A 19,110-nucleotide genomic window follows, 5' to 3' on the forward strand; every position below is an offset into this window, starting at 1 on the left:
AAAAATAATTTATTTTTTCTGCAGGGCACAATCTGGAAAAACTTTAATCCATGTCTTCTAAAAGATGCTATGAAAACAACTTATCTTACAGACTACAGTCAAATGGAAGAGCCATTCCCATAGAAGTGACATGGAAAGTTAGATATCGTTATTTTATTATGACTGTGGAGATGAAGACAACTCCACTGAAAAGAAAATCTTTAACATTTTCTACAATATTCACATCTATGAATGAATAACAAAGTTGAGTCTACAAGTCTGTGAAATTGTGACTCTTCTACAACTGAAGAGGGAGCCATACCCCACTACTACTAATATAATGCCGTATTATACAATATTTTCTTTAGAAGAGTGGAGTTTGATGGCTCTAACTGACAGGAACAGAGATTTTTCACTCTGACTCCTTGTATGAGTGTATGAGCTATTCCTCAACAACATACCAGACTACAGTTGCCAAACTCCAGCTTACAACACAGCATTTCCAAAACAAAGTGAAATCACCAATACCTAGATTGGAAAACTGTGTGGTAACCTTATAAGCAATCCTCACTTATTTATCAAAACGTCGTATTTTTACCCAGGTTGAATAGCACATCATAATCCACATGACTATCTCATGCTGCACCACAGTCAAAAGCTCCTAGAACAAAAAGAATGTCCGTTCCCCTGCTTTTTTTTTTTTTTTTTTTTTTTTTTTAATGCCAGACATGATACCCAAAACATTTTCTAAGCCAGTATCTGTGTAAAAACCTGCTGATCTGAAGTCCAAGGGAAAAAACAACCCCTCCTTGAGGTTTTTGAAGGGACTGAGACTGGGAATCAGAGTCACCTGAAAAGTCTTGCTGGAAAATAAGGGAAGGTGAACAGAAGGACATAATGAGGCCTTGTCAAGGTCTTTATCAAGACATAATAGTATTTTTAGGTTCTCTACCTCTAAGCAGAGATAGCTATAGTGCCCAGATGATTGTATTTAGTTTATTAGTTTAGTTTTTTGAGAAAGGGTATGAGCCGATTCTGTTAGTGTATTACTATAAGCCCCTTGAACATTAATCTAACCTGTTGCAATCAACATCAGAAAGGCTATTTTAAAAGAATTAACACAACCTCTTTTATTTTCATAGATGCTGAGAGAGAGGTTCTTTCTTTCCACATGCAGGTTCATAAAACAAGTTGAGCCAATGCAGGGCTCCTACAACACATGTGTTTTCCTGGTCCTTGCTTTATATTGTCCTTAGTTACCTATCACCAGCTTGATACATGCTGGCTTCAGTACAAACTGCACTCCTCCATGAACCAAACCAACTCCAACCAAGCAGGAAAAAAAAAATGGCAAATTTTGTGATGGCATTAGTGACTTGAATCAAGATCAACAATTTTGACTTCAAGAAATTCCTATGATTAGGAACTGTGTTGTCTTCTGTGTCCTCCCCCATGACGTGCTCCCTGTCATACCTTATCTTATCCTCCAGTCCTCCATCTGCAGGCAGGCAGGCAGATGCACCCACATTCAGCATGTCCTGCTGGGAAAAATATTATCAGCCTGACTTCACTCTTCTCCTCAAAGAAAAAGCATTTCCATTCACTTTAAAAACAGATGATGAAGTCATTGTGATTTTTTAATAGAACAGAAGTGACTACCATAGGCTACAGGAAAGGGGAAGGCAGAAATACATTTCATAAAGAAAAAGCAGGATGGTAAGAGATAAAATTATTCTAGATAATGTTCCCATTTTCATTTAGTTCCATTGTTTTTAAATGCTCTGTAGTTAGAAATTGTGCTTCACTTCTCACGAATTCTCAGCGAATTTAAAACTAAAGGGAGAGATGAAGGAATGGGAAACGGTTTATAAAAACGTTTACGAATCTAAACCAAGAGCATCCTTCCGACTCCGGAGCAGAAGGCTCCTACCGGTTTGCAAAAGCGCATTGCCCTCTGCTGGGCGTGCTCCCACACAGCCGGGCTCTGCGGCTCCTGGAGCCAGGCCTTTTGAAAGCACCAGGGCTGGCAGGACGTGGGTGTTCCTGTGTTTGTGCTTTAGATGTGAAGTCAGCTGCTGCAGAGAATAAAGTCTGGGGTCTGTTTGTTGTGCTTTTTTTTTTTTTTTTTTTTTTTTTCTGTTTGTTTGTTTTGTGTGTGGTTTTTTTTTTTTTTTTCTTTTGTAACAGGAATGAGTGGTTTCAAGGAGCCACATATCTATTTCTTTTATTTATTTATTGCTAGCTCTTGCTGTAAAAGGAGACCCTGCCACAAACCTATTATCCACACTTCCCTGCTGCTCTACAGGACACCAAAATAAGCAGTGTTTAAGTTCAGAGAACCCCGGTCAGTCCTCTGAGTTCACTCAACAAATGGAGGAGTCTCAAAATCTTAGTGGCCAGCCAGCAGATAGCAGGTAGGAGCATTTGCAATGCTCCCATGTTTACAGGGACTAGTTTTGACCTCGTCTTTATACAGCAATCACAGCATAAAAGAAGCTCCCGTGTACTAACTTTCATAATGAGGAAATGCTTCACTAGGCTTTAAACCTGCTCTTTTTGTGCAGGCTGGAAATATCTGCTCAGATAAATTGTGTCACTATCTATTTTTATGCTACAGCGCATTAGAAGATTGTAAAGAAAGCCTTAAAGAAATCCTCTCCACTGGCCAACAGTCAACTCACCTTATTCAGCTGTGCCAAATGCAATACATCACTGACATATGCTGCAATTCAAATATAAATTGCCTGCATGTGGTGCACCAAATAAACAATTTCTGAGAACACCAATTCAAAGTCAGTATCTTTTATGCTGATCTTTAAGATTCCCAAGTCAAATAATCCTGAAGAAAAAAAGCACTTCTACATCCTCAAAACTAACCCTGCTGATGCTACATTTCTCAGTAGTGCTGAGTGAAGCAGTCAGCCTCAACAAGCAGTGTGTAAAGCTGGGAGATGAGGTCCCAGCAGGAAGGCAAAAGCTTTGAGCCAATTGCTGGAGAAGAGTGTTCTGAAATCTGCAAGATTTGTGGTTAGAGAGGAAAACTCACTTGGCTTATCTTTTCCAAAGCTACAAGTAAATGTAACAAGGATTAAGGAAGGAAATAAAAATTAAAAAAAAAAAAAAAGGAGGGGGAGGAGGGAAGGGGTGGGACAGGATGGGAAGGGAGAAGGTCATATAATGAAGAGCAAAGATTCTAAAAATATCCTTATCTATGATTTGGTTTGGATATCATTGTCTTAAGGTTCAGTTACACAGCAAAGGGGACATTATAATAATTTCAGATTTGGTAAATCATATGGTACACAGTATTGGATTAGGACTGTGTTGAAAGTAATGGAGTATCTACTGAAACTGGATTATGAATGTTCAACATTATGAAAAGCAAAACTAGTTATTTTGTTGAAGAATATATTACTCCTGTTTAGGCAAGTGAGGCAGATATATGTAATTATTTAACAAGTATAGCAGACCAAAAAACGTTTTTGCCTTATTATCAATGTTGCATTATATAAGTTTTCAGCAGCTGATAAAAAAATGCAGTTATTACGTTTCACATTCTGTATTTGCACAAACACACATATATATATTTTTGCTTACGAATTCTGGAATGAAGGCAGACCACCATTTTTTTTAAATGTTCAAAAAATCTGAGCAAGACAGCCACAGAATACAAAACACATCTTCAGAGCTGTTAGAATGCCAGTTGCAAGAATTAGCAATATGTTTACAGTGTGCCAAACAAACTCAAATCTATATACTATGGGCTACAGAAAACTTGACTGTCATCATTCAAGTGAAACATGTATGTTTTCTAATTGCACATAAAAGTAGATTGTTACACTCACATATTTAAGATGGTAAGTAATATGAAGAATTAGCATTCTCCAGGAGGTTAAATTGCTAACTAGAATTACAAGTCCAAAAACTCATCAGCTCCATCCAAAATATTTGATATTACCCAACACAAAATTATATAAATATATATATATATATATTTATATATATACACACTAAATAACGGCTACAGATAGGTATTATTCTTTAAACATTCTGAGTAAACTATCAAGATTTTACAACACAAATTCCACTACCGGAAAAACAAGACAGTGTTTCCACGGGAAACTGGTTTAGTTTAAGGGGTTATTTTCCTGTCAGAGATGTTCAATTTCATGTATTTCATCAAAAAGAAAAGCTTGCTTTTGACAATGCCGAACATGTTAAAAACTTACATTTTGTAAAATGGGGCATCTAGTTGGAAGGCATCTGATGAGAATTCACTGCCCATGATTATTTTTTCTATTAATCACATTGACAGAAGACAGCATGAAAGCCCTAGCAGAGAATAAATTGAACAGCTTTCTGGCCCCTAGACAAATTCTTAATGCCAGCAAAGAGTTTTTATCTACAATAGCCGTACAATATCAACCATTGACTCTGAAACATGTATACATACCAACATCAGAGGCTAGTAGAATTTCTAGTGTAGTTATTATTAGAAATTAACATATTGATAATTTTAATAGACTATGGAAATATGTACTTTCAAAGATAACAAACTCTAAAACTCACTGTTAAGTGTCTAAGTGTCACTTAACTGTGCACATATACGCAAAGTATTCAACTGTTTTGCTTCCATTTGTTGCCAGGATGGATTAGACCAGTATGAGTATCTGCACGCTTCCCACAGGCAAGAGGGACAAAGATTATTTCTTGCTATTCCGGTTAAGAGAGCAAGTTAATAATAAGCCAGTGCAAGTCTTTCCCTTTCACCTCCCATTTTGTGTTAAAGCTAGCTATATATTTTGAATCTTTCTCAGGTTTGTTTTTTCAAGGCATCAAGATAAATTCAGTTTACATTTCATTGTTTAATTTGGGTATTCTTGCTAGCAAACTAATGTTACTATAAGTCTTAGAAATGATTACTCCAAACAGAAATACATATAACTGCTGAAGTCACAAAATGGAACAGAAATAAGCAGCTGAAAAGGAGTAAAATGAAAACTCATGCTTCATGAGCAATCACATGCAGACTGAAAGAAATTCAGATTCTTAGTGTAATATTAAGCCCATCAACTAATCAATATATAATACCAATTAATTATAATTTATGCCTCAAACAAATATTTTCATAACTATGCCTACCCCAATAATAAATGAACTGTCACTTGCACTTATATCGATGAATAAGACTGAGTTTGTAGATATGATTAGGCAGAGACAGAATACATAATGTCTATGGTCAACTGATTTTTGTTTCCACATTTAAATAACGATTTGCAGATGAAAGCTACATTTCATTGTAACACCACAAAAGTCTAAAAGCAGATGCGTTCTTTCTACTCTTGCAAAATTTTGCATAAAAGAAGGTATGCTTCCTATGCTTTTGAAGGTTTCAGACCTTTCATAAGAGCTAGTGGGAAGTTAACATATTTTATGTTGATGATGCGCATGTCAATCTGAACAGTCATCATTTATTTCTCTCTTGCTATTTACTTACATTAGAATTACACTCTTCAGTAATTTAGTACTGCAACTACAAAAAACAAGAACTTATAATGACATACAAATGAAATTAATACATCTATATAAAGCACAATATCAACCTAGTAGCAATTCCTCTAGGTTTGCCAAACACCAGTTTAGGATATGCTTATGCATAAATGAAAACTTTAAAAAGGCAAAAAATTAAACAAATTAATATTCTAACTAGCTTGTGTCAGACAAGTTTTGAACAAATTTTGTCTTTTCCTTCCTCTGCTTTGGTTAGGATAGAAAAAATTACATGGCAGATCAAAACAGTGATACAACCAGACACATTAGTCTAGATTAATATAAATCTGAGCTACTGTGACAGCTCTTGAAAATACAGTTCATTAACTAGAGCTCAAAAATGTACAGTTTCCAACACCTTAAATTGAAATGGTACAATGCATTTATGTACTACAGTAGTTCTGTTGTACTTGCCTAGCAGTATGTTTGAGGTTTCTGTAAACTGTGAAGTCACAGCATCTTCAAAACTGACCTTGATATTCATCTGTCTGTTTCAATTACCTCCAAGTGAAATCTTGCCCCCACTGAAAACAACGACAAAACTTTTGCTTGATATAATGACAGGCAGAATTCATTATCCCAGTAGCTCAGTACTATAAAATTCTCTAAAAGGCAAGTTTTTTGGTGAAATGCTTCTATAAAAATTGTTACTGTACATTTTATTTAATGTAGATTACAGATTTTTTTCAATATGAAAACAACAAGGTCTGAGTTCTGGATCTTAGTCCAGTTCCAGTTACAGTCACTATGTTCCTCTCCTGAAAAACACTGATTTAGCCTCCAGAGATGAGTAAGCAAGCATGAAGAAATTACACCTGCATGAAAGCACCTGACAAGAAATATAATATCCTATTTTATTCAATGAAAACTGAAGGATTTGAGTGACTCTGAGGTGATAGGAGGGTGGATATAGGACAGGGAAGATGCTGGAAATAAATGTGAAAGAAGTAGAATTGTTCTTTAATCCTCTATTCTCTACATATGAAGGGTAATACTTATACCATCCTAGTATATATAAGAAGAGTATGTCAACTCCAGCTGTTGGGTTTTTGTTTTTGTTTTCATTTTTTTTAATTCTTTGGATGAAGAATTAAACTGTCACTATCTGATATCACACTCCTTGGTATTGACTAAGTGATCATCCCGTACTTACGCTGCTAGTTTTCAACCTGTAATCAAGACAAAATGACAGGAGAAGAAAGGCAAAACATTCAAGTAAGAGAAATCCTGCCAAGGAGATGCTACAATAAGGTAGATTTAAACATTAGAAAAAAGCATAATAAGACAAAAGAGTTAGGAAAAAAAATGATTAGCTGTGCACTTGGTCCCTGAAAGGCTACTCAAAGATAAAAGAAACAGAAGAGGGGCTGAAAGGAGTAGCAAGGAAACAAAATAGGCAGGGACAACTGAAGTTCATGGGAGGACTCAGCCAGAGCAGTGAAGAGATGACTTCACAGATCCGGGAGGGCAGAGATCAGACTCTAGCTCTCCCTCATGATCTAGTGTACAAGCAGTGAACTATCTTAAAAACAAAGTTCTAGCACGAACAGTAAATTGACTCCAGGCAACTTCTGGTCTTTTTCTCAAAAAGCAGTGAGGTATGTCCCAACACGTGCCACAGACCCTGCAGTGGCTGCATGCAGCACCATTGCATACCCCCATCCCACTGTGTGCCCCAGGGAGCTCCACAGCCCATACATGTATCAACCTTAGCCTTGGCACTGAATCTGAACTCATCAAATCCACCATGTCTGAATCCAGCTGGGGTTGTCAGAACACGACAAAAAGACTTTTCTAGCCAAAGTGGTAACTTCAGTCTTTGTGTCTCAAAGCTGATGAATCTGGGCCTTAGCAATGCTGTGACATCTGACTACTTAAGACAGGGTCAGGCACCCTGTGAGACACTGTTTCCCACTTCCTGACATTAAAACACTTTGGTTCAGCCTTTATAAACATACATAAAGAAGCACTCAGCAACTGCTTTGCATGAGTGCACGATACAAGCAAGATTTCAAATGCATGCAGATGCCTCTGTAGCATTTTTAATAATGGCCAAACCTTTTAACCTGAGCCTGATGCTGATTTTGCATGAACAACGTCCCACTCATATGCTAGCCACAGCCTCCCACAGCCCTTTGAGGGGAGCCGTGGTTATGGACTGTAAGGGCACAGCAAGGCCTGCTCTATCCCTCCAGTCATTTATGCTGAGACTCTGCACTTCACCGAGCTTCACCACACATCATTCTGCCTCATGGCATCTCATCCTGTCTCATGGCACCTCAGGCCTCATTTTCTTCTGAACCTAACTTGGGGTTACTCCAAATTCATTGTAAGTGATAATATTTGCAGCACAAACAAGGATAAACTTAAGCCAATTAATCACAGTTGTAGTAGCATTCGCAATATATTCTTCATCCTTTCTACCTGCAAAGAGTTACTGAAAACGACTAGAAAATATATTTATCATTAAAGACTAAAATTACTGCTGTTTTCTGCAATTATCTAAAACTAAAAAAATTGAGTGCTTTGTTGTTATAAAATTTAAGTAACTCATAACAGTAGCTGCTGAGTCAATGCAAATATTTCAGACTTCTTTATCTATTAGTTCAAATTAGTGCCAAGACATTTAGGAAAAAAAAAAGAAACACAGTTTACAGGGTTTAATTCATGCTAAATGTAAGTTGAGAATAATTGCTTCAAGTTTAATTTGAAATGTATGAAATAAATCATTTGAGAGAAAAGATGATTGCTACCTGTGTAATAGGAAGTGTTGTAGTGGGACTGAATGACAGGATAGTTAATACCCTTCCCTTTCTCTTTATATCTCCAAAGGCTATAAAGAGGAAGGAAGCAAGCAAGAGGAAAAATACAACATGCCTTGAAACCAACAGGTCTATTGACTACATATTTTGTAATATCTGGGAAAGTTATAAATGTTAGTTCTCATATTTATCATTTTAGGTTTTTCATTCACTTTGCACTTGATACTTAGTTATGCAGTATGCTGTAGTGGCCTCTGCAGAAGACACTTTAAGACAGCAATTTCAAGCAAAATGTCAGCAGTATACCTTGGTTGTACAGACCCATATGTTGACAGGAGTGACTGCTATATGACCCGAGCACACACAGTGACATGTGTTGCCTTTTAGAATACAACTTGTATGTACAAACAGCAAGAATTCATTCAAATGGAAATGAAAATAATATCTATTATCCTACAGGGGAACCCAGAAAAGAAATGAAATGATAAAAATATTGCTTACAGGAAGGGTGAGAAGAAATGCAAGATGTTTGAGGGGTAGGAATCAAAACACCTGAGAGGTGATAGGTGATGCATGCTGTCCTGATGCAGAGGCTAATAACAGGAATGTGAGGAACAGGTAAGAAATTTAACAGAACAGTTATGAAATATGAAAAGGACTATACTGTGAAAAGACAGCATTTTTAACTTCCAACACTGCTTTAAAATCCTCAGATGAGGTAAAAATTTCTGATTCAAAAACAAACAAACAAACAAAACAACAACAACAACACTGAATGAAATTGTCCATATTTAATTGATAGGCAACCTTGAGGCAACCTTGAATTATCTTAAAGCCAAACCACAGCAACCAAATGGCCCTGATAGGTCTCTTCATTTTGTTTTACAGGGTGATCCTCTCTGGAACACCAACTTGAAAAGAATCAGCCAGTGATAGAATTGTCAGATAGAAGCTGTCTTTCTGATATTGCTGTCAGATAGAAGCAATAATGAGAATTGTCAAATTCAGCAAAGTTTTTTAAGAGTAACAGAATGAACCTAGGAACTAGAACCTAGTGAACATTAAAGGAGGATGGCAAGGATAATCATTAGAGGATACTCATACCAGTCCAGTAAGTAAGCTTAACAGCTGTATTCCAGTATTTCTAAAAGTTAACCCTAGCAAATGCATGATCCTAAGAAAGGTGCTAATAACACTTAATAACACATAACACTTTCCCTTTGTGTTGTGTATATATGGTTGTTCAATTGTTTCTTGGAGATTAAAAAAAAAATTAAATGATTCTGAAGTCTGTAGAGTACTGATGAAAGCTTACAGAGGTTAATGGCGTATGATCGCTAACATTTCAGAGCAATTTCCCAAAAATTCACAAGTCACATGGTTTTCAATTGGTCAGGTGTAAGGTTCTTTCTGCATCTCAGTAAGAGAGGTGGCTCAACATGTATAGGAGGTTAAATGCTATTTCCTGAATATTTAGAATGTGAGAGTAAAGAGCGAATCCTATGTCCTTTCTGATGCAAAACTGCTGAGGTGTGTCAGCGTCAGACAGTCCTCTTAAAGGCGGCCATGGCATGCTGCACAGAATTCCCATCTGTGGAGAAGTTCAGCACACCTTGGCACCTGCCACACTTTTAGAGTCCTTTTCCTCACCAGATAACCACTAACCTCTCAACCAAAGCTGATCTTTTTTCCCACTACTAATTTCTCACCTAAAGAGTGTTAAATGTTCGCAAAGGACAGGTCATACATGTCAGAACATCAGGTAGGACCATCTGTACATCCTCTTGTAACATCTGCACATCCTCCACAATACTTGCAAGCTAGCGTAACAGGGTGTGGGGTGGTGTCATTCTGCAGCCACTCAGGCTAAGAATGGGCACTAGCTAGGGAGGCTGAGCAGGGTCAACATAGACATCAGGATTGTTTCCTCTGTGTTGTAATGTCTTCCAGCATGGTTCCTACATGTAAACAAAAACTGAGATTGTGCTATAAAGCCACTATTTGTGACTTAAAATATTAAAGAGTTAGAATATTAACATTTTTAAAAGCTTGGACAAAATAAGTGCTGCGTTTTTGATCACAGAAGATGAAGCTAGGGCTTTGGATGGGCAACAGATTATTTCTGCATTTTTAGAGTCCTAATTCTGAGCTAATTTGGGTTGCAATGATTGTACTCTGGCTTTACAAGCCTTAGCCATTTCCCTGTCCTCGGTAGTCCTCTAGCACGGTATCTATTCTGGTCTATTTAGAAAGGAGAAACACATAATTGCATTTTCCAGACCTTTGCTCTTTCTGCCTTGAAGGAATCCTGCCAAACCAATAATACCCAGAGAAGGGAACAAAATATGCCTTGGTGCTTTTCAGATTCTTAAATATTTGTTTTAACTAGCATCAACGTGCCCTCAAAGTTATTTTTTCACAGTAGGCTGTGAAAAAAAAAAAAAAAAAAAAAAAAAAGGAAAAATATAACAGAAAGAGAGGTGTTTTGCACCAGGAGATTCTGGTTAGTTGTTATCCCAATAAGAGGTGCACCAAGGCAGTGTACAGCATTATGTAAAAGGCTATTTATTAGAGTTAAAAAAAAAAAAAAAAGAGAGAGAGAGAGAATAGTAGAATAGTATAGTTAAACTTACCTTCCTTCAGATGCCAGGAATTCCAATCTGAGCAGCGTCAAATAGGCCTCTGAGCAGAAAGCAGCACACTGTGCAGACCCTGTCTGTGGAAAAGGTATCCCCATGTTGGTCATTTGAGTCACTATAGTATTTTCTTACAAGAAGACAACTCTATTAATTATTTCCACTGCCAAACAGAAAAGATGTTCATATGAAGACTTCCTGCTGTGGTTTTAGATAATGGCAAGGATAAAGATAGATAAATAGCTGTAACTGCCAAGTCCCAAGCAGAGGCTTCCTGCAGGCTCCTCTCAATGAGCTGGCTGAGTTTATCTTGCAGCTGAGGGCACCTGCACCACAACACAAGCCTGAGGAGACCTGGCCTCCAGCAAACCGGGGTGCTCTGAAAGACTGAAAGATCTTGGGGGACTCCTGTGAGACACTGGCTGCAACAGCAGGTTAGATACCCACTGGCAAGCGCAGGTAAGTGCTCCAGTCTCCGAATGAATCTCACCCCAGTGCAAGATTTTGGAGCTAGGGCCCCCCCGCCAGCTGGGTTGAAGTAGTGAGCACTCTGGGTTCTTAAAATGCTGCTTTTTGAAAAATATTGCTAACCATCAGCCAGAAAGAATCTGTCATTATTCACTTCCTTAGGTCATGCAGAATCTCTGCGTTCAAAATCTAGCTAGTACAAGTCATTATGGGCAAGTGGGACTTTCTGATTTTGTCTGATCTCATTTGCCAATGTTGGATTCTGTGACAAATATTCTACTTCCAGAAATTAATTCTAGGCAAACATAATGCTGTAACTACCAAGTGACAGCTTCGACAGTCCTGCCAAGGTGGCAGCTCCTCCCAAGGGGTTCATTCTGGATTATTAAAAGCTATTGATTTTTGACATAGCAGGGACTGTATGCATGTAACAAAACAAATACATGAACTAAATGTAAGGAACAAAACTTCTTCCATGTATTTTCTTTTTTGACACCATTCTGTAAGCACTTCTCAGCAAGAATGGAGAAAAACCATCAGCAGCCTGATTGCTACATGGAATCCTTTGCTGGAAGCAGTTCAATAGCTAACATGAGATAAAAAAGCACACGATCACTGCCAGGCAGCAGGATAATGATAGCACAGGATGACTAGTGGAAATAAAACATTCCTATTGAAAAATTAAAATAAATTTGTATTTGCTGACTCCCACCAGAGGTCAGTCACATCATAGGAATAAAACAAAAGTCAGTAAAGTTTTAAATACTCATTGATTCTACACATGGTAGAAATTGAAACTCCATTTTGGACCCAATCTAAAGTTCCTTTTCTACTTGTTTTATTGAATGATTCACATCTGGGATAAATGCTTTCTATCTTGATTTGATAAAGCAAGTAAAGGAGAAACTATTTAACTCTGGTAAGAAAAAGAAACAACTAGTTTGGCTTTCAGTGATGGAGAAAGAGCAAGACACATTTCTGTAAAAACCTAAGGTTCTGGTAACTATAACTAAAGCCCCAGATAAGATTTTGTGTGACAGAAGTAGATGGCAAATAAGCCAGTACATTTCACCACAATACCTATTGTGACCTTGAAGTCACAGAGAGGTGTATTTGGATTTGTCCTTAGTAGTGCAGTAGAAAGAGACACCTTGCATAAAGGAGTCTGTATGTATGCTGAGATTAATCACAACTCTTGGCACTTAGCAAAAAATTGCATTATTTTTCTAGCTAAATAAAATAAAACACAGCATAACAGACTTTGTAGGAAGGAAGCAATTACAGCAAAAAATTTCTCTGTCGGGTGGTATGTGTTGGAGCTGTATGCTTTCCATCCAGTAAACCATATATAAAATGAGATTCTATCTACTTCCTCTCAATTTCTTCTGCTAAATATATATATATATATATATATATATATTTGTATAGGAAGTGTCAGGAGTTACACAGTAGGACAGCAGACAGCACCCATCTCCTCAGGCAATGGATCCTTTTTATCCAGAGAACAGAAAAAGTAGACAGTTTTTTCTTATTTGAACACAACCTGAATGGACTCCAACTGCAGGATGTTGAGGTAGTTTTAATTAAAGAAATTGAGAACTGTCTTTGGAGTTGTATTTCCCCAATTTGTAGGCTATACCCCCACTATTTGTATTGCATTGACATAAATAACAGCACTGGTGACGCAATGAGTTGAATCAGGAAACCATTCTGACTAAAAAATAATCCAAGGAGAAGCAGCTGTCCAGTAAACAAATAAAGTTTCCCAATGCAAGTCACCATCCAGCTGCCCAAACAACTGGAGGAAGAAAAAAGTAGAAAAGGAAAACAGGTAGATGGGGAGGGACATAACTGAACAGGGCTACGAAGCTGGTGAGAGGCCTGGAATGCAAGTCCCATGAGGAGCATCTGAGGGAGCTGGGGTTGTTTAGTCTTAAGAGGAGGCTCGGGGGAAACCTTGTTGCTTTCTACAACTACGCAAAAGGAAGGTGTGGGGAACTGGGGGTCAGCCTCTTCTCACAGGTCATAGGACTAGAAAGGATGGCCTTGGGTTCTTCCAGGGGAGGTTCAGGTTGGAAATTGGAAACATTTATTCTCAGAAAGAGCAGTCAGGCATTAGAACAGGTTGTCAAGTGAGGTGGTGGAGTCACCGTCCCTGGCGATGTTTAAGGAAAGGTGCTTAGAGACATGGTTTAGTGGGTGACATTGGTGGTAGGGGCATGGTTGGACCAGATGATCTTGGGAGGTCTTTTCCAACCTTAATGGTTCTGTGATTTTATAAATGAGCGCTGTTGTCCAGTAAACACCTGTGGACTGAAAGCCCACAAGAAGTATCTGATGGCTCCAGGTAGGTGGCATTAGGCCCAGCAGAGTGGGATGTCATGACTTGTTGCTGACGGGATTAACCTGTGTGTAACGTGGGCTCTGCAAACGAGGCACTGATACAGCTAAATGGCTCGGGATTCATGCCATCTTAAAATGCTTAACTTTTTCTATGATCGGACTGGGGCTGCGTAAATACCTTTTTAACTGGAAATTTTTAACAACGGGAAGTTTTGAAAATGAGGGCTGAGCGCACAACCACCCCCGTAGCCTCCACCGGACGCCCCGTGGGCTGCGCGGCCAGCGCCCCTCGGGGCTGCTGCCGATCCCTTGGGCACTCCCAACCCCTCCGAGCCGCCAGCGGCGGCGCTGCCATGACAGAGCAGCGGGCAACCGTCACCTGCCCTCCCCGCTGCCTGCCGTTAACGGCTCCAATCGGCGCGCGGCGGGGGCGGGCCGCCCGGGTTGCCGAGGCGACGGGGCTGGGGCGCCCCTGCGCGGCGGCGGCGCTGGCGGTGGGGCTGCGGGCGGGCAGGTGAGGGCCGGGCCGCGGGCACCGGGAGGGCTCTCGGGGGGAGCCGGGGGTTGTGCTGGGGCTCGGGGCGCCCTGCTGCTGCGTGCGTTGTGTCTCCGCGGGTGTGGTTGCGTGGAAACGGACGCTTAAAGTCGCGGAAACCAGGGGGGAGCGGTCTTTGGAAGGGGTAAAAAGGCTGGAGCTGCTCGTCCTGCCCCCGGAGGGAAGGAGGGAGAGCTCTGGGGTTCGCCCCGCTTCCCTTGGCTGGGAGGGACGGATCTGGATTGGGGGCAGAAACAAGCACGGAGAATTAAAAAATTCTCCAAGAGCAAAAGCAAAGTATGCGCTAAGCAGGCAAAGCTCACGAAGGCCAGCTCAAGCAGGCTCTGCAAATCACAAAGTAAATATTTAAAGCTGCTTCCTATTAAATAGTTCCTCTGATGTCTTAGGGCTGTTGTTTTACAGAGAACCGATCTGCTTTGGAAGGCTTGAAAGCAGCAGGTGTGAGTGACATTCAAGGCTGGGAGAGTTCTTCGGTTGCTTGGGGTGCTGTAGTAAAGGTCACGGTCATGGATTTCAAAACCAGTAAGGGGCATAGTGCTCTTAATTATCTTAGCCACACCATGATGTAAAACATGTATAGCTGAAATTTTGTTTTTGTCACCCAAACTGACTGTTTCAGGAATATCCTTGAAGGACATACAGTCAGTATTTCAAAAACATGTGGTAGAGAGTCCATTGTGCCTCTGATTCGTTCTAGGGTTTAAATCTCTACTAGAAGTGTAGAGCTTGTATTAATAACTCTCCCTCACAAGATATCTATTATTTTCTTTCATCTCTTTGTTTCAACCAGTGTCATTCTGTGCACTCTGTTGCAGCAAATCTGGGAGTCCCTGGGCAGCTCTGGCTATTTAAGGGAGCCAAAACGCAGTGATATAACTGTAATTTAGCCCTTTGCTATAAGGAAAATTTTCCCATAGGAAGAGCATAAGTCCTCATTTTCTAGTGAACTATTTAACTTTGTGGGCCAGTATTTATTTCCAACGGCACTAATAGAAGATAGTGTATGGAAATATTTCTTCTTCCTGCAGTCCTTAAGTCAGAATTGATGTGGACAATACTGCCGCAAATTCTGGTGAAGATACGACATAACTTATATTTTGCTGTTTTGCTTCTTTTTTTATATGCAGTAAACAAAGAGATGTGGGCATCAATACATTGAAATTACAGCAACTGTTTATAAGTGCTGAGGATTCACCAGTAGGATATAGGTACTTCAGTGACATAGAGTGTCATTCAGAATAGCAGTTACTTATGGTAGCAGCTGAGGTGTGCTCTGGGCGTTGGAGAAAGACAGAAGCTTTGTACGGTATTTTTTCCCCATTTAAGTACTATAATAACTACGCCCTGGCTGAATCCATTGGGGCTGTTTATTCCTTATCCTGTTCTGGCACAGATTGGAGTTGTTGTTTTTGCTGCTGTGTGTGGCAATTTGATGGACTCTTGAAATCAATCTCTACCTGCAGCATTTAGTGAATGGAATTCATTGCATACTTTTGATTTATGTTTGAAAATCTTCAGTTTTGTTTCTGTTTTGGATACGGTTGTTTACGTTACTTGCTCCAATTGCACAACATGGTTTTTGCCTCTTATTCAGTAGCTTCTTAATGAGATGTAAACTTCCTAGCTTGCTGATATCCTGAACCCTAAACTCTGGTTTAGACTTTTCTGTTTTTTTTTTTTTTTTCTTTTGCAATCTGGTTAAATAATTATTTTGTTGTTGTTAGAGTTGTTGTTTTGTTTTGTTTTCTTCATGTAGACAAAACAAGATGTAAGAACACTAATTAATGCTACAGTTTTCATTCTCTTAAATTTCTGTTCTAGTTGCTACCAATTATCTGAAAACAGCTGTATTGGGAGACTGCTGATGTTGGAATGAGAGAGGATCAATCAGATTCCAGAGATAAATTTCATAAATAAGTTGATATGCCAGAATATAAAACTAAGACTTACTCAAGTGGGAGGTTAGCGTTGAACAGGGCTCCATAATTGTTTGTTACTAACTACAGAATGTTTTCTGTACTTAACTTGCTAGTTCTGAACATGCAGGTGGTTGTATCCCCTTCAGATTTCTAGAGAATAGAGTGTGGTCTTGTTGCAGGTACTGGGTTTTCTGGTGACAGTGCTTCCTTTGGGTCTTCTTGCTTCTGTGGTTGGTAGGGCACATGTGGCCTCTTCAAATGTCTGAATAGAACTGTTAAATCTGCAAACTGCCCCGTAAAAATTGTGTTTTATAACATTATGTTGGAGACAAACATAATCCAGCATTGAGCTGTTTTCACAGAAAAAACATCTTGGTCTTGCCTGCGTCCAGCTTTACCTAGCTTTGTCAGTTAGCATTGACAGATAGGCGAGAGAGTACAGTTTGATCACAGACAGCTGGATGCCATCCGCACTTTTTCTATTCAACTTCTTGGCTCACCAAAATCTGTTAATGACTACAGAGAGATGATGAATAGCACAGGGACACGACCAAGCTCTAAGGGATTTTAAATACTTGCTTTGAGCTTCACAGACAGAATTATTTCCCTTTTTTTCATAAATTTTGTCCTACTTGTAAGTTATGTATTTTTTCTTCAGATGCTGAAAATTGTTTTTTGCGAAGTAAAGTTCTTGGTGTGTTGAGATAAATATTCTGAGGAAACCTTTTATTTCTAATTTATATTTAAATATCATTTTTATGGCAGATACTAAATAGCAAGTGCCATTATCTTAACATCCAAATCAGAAAAATAGTTTTTAAAAGTTATTATTAATATATTTTCTTTCAGATGTGTTCATTATCACTCCAGAGACTTGTACTATCACTGTCTAAACTTTTTTCTTTGAAAAACATGTTAGAATGGAATGACTTGCACTCTAGGTAGACACATCCTATGGACATGATACAACAAATACAGGTAGTGTCTTTCTTGCTGTGCTAACTGTCTGCTGGTAAACAAATGGGTACTTAGCTTTGCATATGTCCAAATTAGTACATGTGCAGTGATTATGTAACTGAGACAAATAATTCAGTATAAAATTAGTTTTAGGTTATAAAGTAAGGTTATAGCTTTTCTCAACACATAAGTGGTGTGCCCTTTTTATGTTTTTTTCTAAGAAACTGAAAAATAAGAGATGTATACATTTCCCATTTCTTAAAAGTTGTATGTGCTCTTCACTGAATTTGAATGGAGGCATCTATTGAGCAATAGTAACTGTAATACTGCGTACATACTCGTTTATATTTTTTTCTTAACAGGCGTTAAAGTTATTTACTTAAAAGGAAAAAGTAAAAAGAAAAAAAAAAAGCAACCAAAAGTTTCATTGGATTTGTTTTTCAAGATCCAATTAGGAAGATATATGATCAAATCACTTCTATTGTTGGCAGCTAGAGCTTAATCTTCATAAACTGATAAAGCTTAGTCTTAAAAGAAGCTAAGACTTTGTCCTTGCACCCTTACAGGAAGGTTGTTGTAAAGTTCCATCCCATTGCGAATCTGGTGATGATGGTGCTGTTGTGTATGTGTTACTAACAGCTTATTCTGATCCCTGTGGGGTGGCCTGGTCATCCTGTTTGTCATCTTGTCCTGATAAATCCATACAGCTTGTTGGGAAAGAGCAAACGGGGAGGGGGAGGAGGAAGGAAGTTCAACTGATTAGAGCCCTGCTTACGTTTGTACCATCCGTAGCTTGGGATGAGTAGGGGGAAACCTAATTGCTAAATGACCTCGTGGGACGTAGGATCACTGACAGGTTAGCTGTGTTGTTATCATGTAATTGCTTATTGCACAACCTTACTGTAAACACTTGCTTTAGGATTTATTTTAGCATATTGAGGATCTGTTAATACTTCTTACTCTAACTGTAAAGATTCTTAAAGCATTAATTAATAAATAAAACCTGAGGATTTCTAACTGGTTTCTTTACTGTAGATACTGATGCAATTATTTTACATAATGCCATACATATTATGAAAGAAAAATAATGCATTTCTATGCTCTTGTAACTTAAGTAGTTTTTTAGAAATTTTTTGTTCTTGGGTTTTTGTTTTTCTGTCTTTTTTTTTTTTTTCATGAAGACTCATTAATTCCTATCCTAAATTCTGTGGCTTCAAAATATGAGAAAAGAACTAATGCAAACTTGTAGCATTAGTATATAGTCAGTAGATAGTTTCAGTGCTGTGACGGGGTATAGTATGAAATAACATCTACAACCTGGATTGACAGAGAATTAATTTAGTGAACTGGATATTCTCTCTTATGACAAAAAGGCAGAAAGAGCAGGGCCTGTTTAGCCTGGAGAAGAGAAGACTGAGAATAGGTCTTACCAACGTATGCAAATAGCTTCAGGGAAGTGTCAAGATGATGGGGCCGGACTTTTTCCAGTGGTGCCCAGCAAGAGCAACAGGCACAAACAGAAACAGAGAATTCCTTCTGAATGTGAGGGAGAACCTCTTTACTGTGAGGGTGATGGAGCGCTGGAACGAGTTGCCCAGGGAGGTTGTGGAGTCTCCCCTTTGGAGATACTCAGAACCTTCCTGGACATGATCCTGTGCAACGTGCCAACCTCAGACACTCAGACTGACTCTGTGATTTTTTTCACAGAATTTATTTAAGTGATTTCAGAAATGATGTGTAAATATAGCCCAATTATTTGAAAATCATTCTTAATTTTGAAATGTGCTTAATGCACATTTCAGTTTTACAGTAAGCATGTGTCAAACCTGCCTGTTTTAAGAAACAATGTAGGCAAATGTCTGAGTATTTCTCTGTATTAGATTTAAGCAGAAACCTAAACATGGTTACAAATCTATTTGGGGAAAAATAGAAGCACATAA

General features: G+C 38.7%; 1 protein-coding gene across 1 annotated transcript in view; it reads left to right on the forward strand.

Annotated features, from left to right (window-relative positions):
• The first annotated feature begins 14,132 nt into the window (after window positions 1-14,132).
• The window catches only part of WDR17 (WD repeat domain 17), a 62,365-nt gene continuing 57,387 nt past the window's right edge, over window positions 14,133-19,110 (forward strand). Inside the window, exon 1 of the mRNA XM_068681251.1 lies at window positions 14,133-14,252. The gene's annotated coding sequence lies outside the window, so the exon portion shown is untranslated. The remainder of the gene's footprint in view (window positions 14,253-19,110) is intronic.

This window comes from Anas acuta, chromosome 4, assembly GCF_963932015.1.
Source record: "Anas acuta chromosome 4, bAnaAcu1.1, whole genome shotgun sequence".
NCBI lineage: Eukaryota > Metazoa > Chordata > Aves > Anseriformes > Anatidae > Anas > Anas acuta.